The 6,000-nt window shown below is 46.7% G+C and overlaps 1 protein-coding gene across 2 annotated transcripts in view; it reads right to left on the reverse strand.

Moving 5' to 3' along the window:
• Nucleotides 1-5,787, reverse strand: part of JADE3 (jade family PHD finger 3) — a 75,704-nt gene extending 69,917 nt beyond the window's left edge. The window contains exon 1 of one of the 2 annotated variants that reach the window (XM_054164717.1): nucleotides 5,554-5,787. The gene's annotated coding sequence lies outside the window, so the exon portion shown is untranslated. Of the gene's footprint in view, nucleotides 1-5,356; nucleotides 5,461-5,553 lie in introns of those variants that run through there. The other variant, XM_054164716.1, reaches the window with a different exon arrangement.
• Nucleotides 5,788-6,000: the final 213 nt, after the last annotated feature.

A 6,000-nucleotide genomic window follows, 5' to 3' on the forward strand; every position in this document is an offset into this window, starting at 1 on the left:
ATATATATTTTTGTATCCAGTAGTTCAAGATGTAAGATTTTTCTATGCAACAGCAGAATGACAACACTGCCATTTTACTTTGCTACAGTTGATACATAGGGAAGATTTAAATACTTCCACAACCAAAATAATTTTCTCAGTATCTTCATGACTCTTTAAAGTAAGTGTTATTTTTAAATTGTCCAGTCTGTTAAAGCAATGTGCACATTTTTAAGTGGTATGAATGAATGAATCCTCAGAATTTAGTTATGTTTCACAAGTGCTTGTGAACACCCATGTCACTACATCAATCTAGCAGCCTACCAAACCTGACCACCAAATTGCACCAATCTAACAAGCAAAATACCTTCAGTTAAAAACTTCTAACGTTTGTAGCAGATACATCAATTATTTGCCTATTTAAAGGATTTCAGTAATCCAGTACTACATGAAAAACTATCACAATTAAAAGCTACTTAGCACACAGGCATGTCCTATGCAGAAGGTTTCCTCCCACAATTTGATCATTTACCCAACAGCATATTCCAAAACCAGAACTACCTGTGAATTTAAAACACAGCTTGGAAAACCCTTTGTAACACAGTTGCACAGAATTAACTATTTGCAATAAATGCTCCTGGGTCTGTTGTTCCACTTTGCACAGCTGGTAGGCAGGGATCCCTTTGGAGGATCCCAGCATCCCAGCATGTACTCCCCCACTACACATCACTAACCCTCGGAAGCTGTTGGACTTGCTGCTGTCAAACCACTTGTGCGGGTGTGAAACTGCTCCCTAGGACACAAACAACAGCTTGAGCTTTTCACCACCAAAGGCTACCACGCAGTTAGGAGCTTTTAGCAGATAATGACAAGAGGTTAAAAAGGAAAAAGAAAAGAAAGGGGGCAGGGTGAGAAGTCCTAGACAGTGGATTAGCAAAATAATGCATAATTCCCTCAAGACCGTGTGACAAGCATATTCATTTAAGCAACCTGTCAGGCATGTGTATAAACCTGTTTTTTAACATCTCCCTACAGCTCTAATTAAAACACAAGGAGGTATTAAAGACATGATACGTTATGTTCAGCATTCAATTCAATAAACAAGAAACACAGCTCTGTAATCTAATGCTGTAACAGGTGTACTTTAAAGAAGGAAAGCACCGCAAAGTTTTCAAAGTTTAACAAGCTAAGGCAGGCATTCCAGAACTTAATTTAGGAGAAAGTTGTAACAAATAGCATCAGCAGTCACAGGCTTATCCTCCCACCTTCTGCTCCTCTGAACGGGGCAACTTAATTGCCAGCAGAGGCTCTGCAGCCATGCTTGCAGCTCAAGATCTCTTCCATTTCTCTAAATCTAAGAAAAGCTTGTATTACAGCTCTACAAATGCAGGAGCTTTCATTAGCCCCAGGATCACACATCCCAGACTATGCTAATCGCAAAATTCTCAGTCACCTACAGACTGAAACTAAGATCTTGTATGGTGGAAAAGTTCAGATGCCACCTAGAGAAGGGTGACTCGGAAGTAAATACATACGAAAGAGCAAACAGCCCAGGGAAACAGGGAGGTGGTTAGTAATTACACAGAAATCTCCCTGCAGAAGTCAACACCCGGGCTGTCACATTACACTCCGAAAACCTTTCTGCCAGATACCATATTACAGCTGAAGTAAGTTGAAGCATCAATAAAACCATTATCTATAAAAACACTTTTTAGGGGCTCTGAACATCAAAGGTGCAGTTATAGCTAGAAGATAGTATATTAAAAAAAAAAGAGTAATTTTGAAGTGGTCGTGTAATTGATCATTTAACATGAATATAAAGTCACTCCTCCAGCTCTTCTTATTTTAAATAGCAGCATTAATTTTATATCAGCTAAATATATAAAAGGTAAGTAAATATAAAAGAAGTCACCTCTACCACTCTGTTTTAAATAGCAGCATTAAGTTAAAATCAGCTCTGTGATAAAATGCAGTTTCATATAATTATCTCACTTTTCAGAGATGCCATCAAGCCCTACAGACCTCTGGCATCTCCCACCCCCACCTGACCCAGCCTCTGCCAGCATAAAACCAGCCAAGGCCCTGACAGTACATAAACATCCCTAGTAAGAGCTACTACTACTTGACTTAAAATGGAAATTAACAAGTTGTGTCAAAATTGCATTTACATCTCCAATTATATGAAGCCTTAAGTGTTAAAAGCACTGCAAATCTTCTGAAAAGAGAAATGCCACATGCCTTCAGAGAATGGGTTCCCCTCTCCAGAAATTTGGAAGTCCCCAAGTTCCCTCAGCTGTAGGTCCTGCAAAAATGGCAGGAGTGGGAATAGATTAAGCCGGCATGATCAAATGGCAGGTTTTGGCTAAGTCCATGTCTGTCTATAAAATAAAGTATCACCAATTAAAAAGCAGACAAAACTGCAAGTTTACAGTTATAAAATACATTCAGAGAATGATACCCACATTTAACAGAATATTAACTTTTACATTTAAGTCAAACGTAACATTCTTTGTCACTAAACTGCCCCATACAGTGGGCACAACACTACACTATCAATCCCATTCAGGTAAGAGCCCACTAAACCATATAACTTCTAAAGCAGACTTTGAGGCACTAGAGGAGAAAGACACACAACAAAAACAGATGTTTATATAACATTTTCACCCATAGATCATAAAGACACACTACTAAAATGGGTACATGTTTCTGCTCTGGATACATTCCAGTTCTCACTGGGCTAACCAGATATACAGACACCATGCTGTGCTCTTTACTCTCTGGAGCACAACAGTGAGAAATTAATTTCCAAGACTGAATTAAGCCACCTAAATAGACCAGAGAGATCATTGTAGGGGCATCAACTTCAACATCAAACTCAAAGCACCTTGTACAGGGTTTAACTTCACTTCTCACCAGCAGGTCTAACAAATCTAACCTTTTTCACCACAGCCTTGGACACCTGCAGTCACACCAGCCAAGAATTCAGGTCACAAGTCAAGACACTCCACAAGCCAGCTGCAGCAAGCTCTTTGGGATAAACCCTCTACAACACTCAGCACACAGTAGCTACTACAGTGACCATACAGGTGCCTATGTGTACACATAGATGTGTGTATATATATGCACATACAGGTTAAAACTACTACTCAGTTGAAGCCAAGCAGACTTTTTAAATCCACCTTTGTAAGCAAACCACCCAGCTCTAGAAAAACAATGTGTCTTTTAAAAATCAAAAGGAACCCCCCCACACCCCCAACAATCTCAGATATCCCAGTAAATCGCAGGTGTAAACTACTTCATTTTTTGCCACAGATAGAAAGCCCACAGAAAGGAAAAATCTGGGTTTATTATAACACTAAACTGAGAGCTCAAGCTTTCACATTCACAGCAGATTTTCACAATTTTAACGAGATCCCAAAAGAACATGCATCTTTGCCAATAAACACCACTACATATGTTCCTTCATCAACTCTCCAGCAATTTTTGCAGGTACCTGCTGTATGTACTTAATGCAAATCAAGAAAAAAAAAAAGAGAGAAAAAAAGGAAGAAAGGGAAAAAAAACCAACCAAAACAACCAAACACTGCAGTTGTGCTGACTGACCCAACTCAGGAACTCAAGGGAATTTTTCCTGCTGGGGGAGGAAGGGAGGCCTGTTCCATAAAAGGAACCTAGAAAGAGGAAACATCAAATGAAAGACAGGTAACAGAAACAGCTCTCATTATTTTGATGACTTTTACTGCATCTAAAGCCCAGCTTTTTCCATAAGAAAGCTTTTTACTCTTTTGCATTAAAACCAGGACACGGCAAGACCAGCCTGGAAAGAGGTCAGAAGTTCAGTTGAACAAAACAAACAAAACAAACCACCAACCACACACACGACCCAAAAAACCAAAACTCAGAAAACCAACAAAACTAAAACTTTGGATCTCAAAAAACCTTTTTGATTTAATTTGAAAAGGCACTTTCTTAACTAAAGGCACTTCAAATTGCATTTTCTCCCTTCAGTAAATGCAGGTGAAGGCTTTTCTGACATCCTGCTAAGGAACTCTGTGGCAGGCTTAAAAGTTATGCTAACACGCCTTCATCCAAGTCACCCTTTCTTCTCCACACTCATCCGGCTCTCACATTTTCAAGTTAGTTCTAACCATCACTAAGACATGGTCTCGATTTGTAGAGATTAGCAGGTGTGCTTGAGATGCTCTGCAGAACAGCCCACAACGTGCACCAACATGACGTAAAAAGTTGGCTGCATATAAATTGTATGCGTATTTTGCACGGACCGAGATAAAATACAGTTCTCTTCAGTCTTTCAGTTTTAGTGCAAATGCTCCCTTACGTTAACAGAGAGACTGTATTCTAATCACAGGATCTCTAATCACAACTGGATGCTGTCTCCAGTATCCTCTTCTGAACATGAAAAAAACAAAACATGCGGCTTTCAAGTACAACACTATTTAGTGATATTTTAATTAAAGTAGATAGGCATTTATTATAGCAATTTGTGAACAATAGCTGAACTCTTCAAATAAGTGTAAGTGCTCTTCATAAAAGAACTGCAGTTAAAAACTAGAAAAAGTAGCAATTATTCTTCCCATTAAGATGTATTTTAAGGCGTCCTGTACCCAATTCTCCCACTAACCATAACGGAACTACTTGCAAGTGCTACTTTTGCTACATCCCTGGCCGCTAACCATACTGGTGGCCACTAAGTCCGTAAAAAGAAACCATGCCTTTGCAGAGAGACAAGCAACGTTAAAGCAAAACACCGTGCGAGGGAAGAAGATTTGATACGGACAATCAAAGTCAGGACCTTCTTGTCCCTATCGCTACAAGCACAGGGGGCACTGGGGCGCTATGTGCGCCCGCTGCCCGGGATCAAACTTACCTCGGCGGCACGGGGGGCCGCGGTAGGGCTGTGCTACCGCCTCAAACTCAGTTCTAGCAAGTTCCTCGACATGCTGGCGGAGCGGTGCTCGGCAGCGGACAAGCGCTTGGCTGTCTGTCTGCCCGGCTGTCTGTTCGCCCGCCCGCCACGCCCAGCCACGCTCCGCAGGGCCCTGCCGGCTCGGGCACCGGCGGGTCGCCGCCTTCTTGGGCTGCGGCGAACAAAAGGGCGCTTCGCCGGGGGCCGCCGCCGCCGCCCTGCCCCTGCTGCCCCTCGCGGGCACAGCCTGGCGAGTGCGGGGGCGGAGCGGCAGCTCGACTCCAGTGGCGCGGTAAAACCGCCGCAACTTTTCCCTCCGGACGCGGTCGAGGCCGCAGCGCCCACGCCGGACAGGCGGCCCGCCGCAGCACCCGAGAAGACACTGTCCACCCGGCACAGCACGGCCGCCCCCCTGGACCCGGCTTCGCGCCCCCACGACGCCTCACGTACCCCGCGGGACCTGCCGTCTCCCACCCGTTCACGGCTGCTTCCTCCTCCTCCTGCCCGGCCTTGGCGCCAAACGCCGCCACCTCCCGCCCGCCGCAGGCCCGGCGCCTCCCCCGCGCACAGGCCCGGCGCGGCGGCCCCGGCGGCCCGGTGCCCGCCCCCCGCCCCGCCTCCATGCGGGCAGCCCGGGGAGCGCTCACCTCCCGCCGCCGACACGGCACGGCGCGCCGCCGCCTCCTGCTCGCCGGCGTGGGCGGCCGCGGCCGTCAGGGCTGGTGCTGGTGCTCCCGCCGCGACAGCGGCTGCGGCTGCTCCTGCTGCCTTCCCGCGCCGGCGCGCATCGCCTCAGCCCGCCCGCCGGGGCCCGTAGCCGGCGGCGACCCCCGCCCTGCGTGCCGGCTGGTCAACGCGCCCGCCGCCAGGCCCCAACCCCGCGCTCGCCCCACTCCTCCTTCTCCGGCGGCGGCCGCACAAGAGCCCTATTGTATTATTGACACTGCTGGGCTACAGGCCCCGCCTCTTCCCCTTCCCTCCCAGCCCGCGCCGGGCCTTCCTGCCAGCTGCGCCGGCAGAGCCGGCCCCCACCCCAGCGAGCGGGCGGGAAGGGGCCTGAAGGGTAGGCTTCGGTCCTAGCCCTTGAGGCAGGC

The sequence above is a fragment of the Dryobates pubescens genome, chromosome 10, assembly GCF_014839835.1.
Source record: "Dryobates pubescens isolate bDryPub1 chromosome 10, bDryPub1.pri, whole genome shotgun sequence".
NCBI lineage: Eukaryota > Metazoa > Chordata > Aves > Piciformes > Picidae > Dryobates > Dryobates pubescens.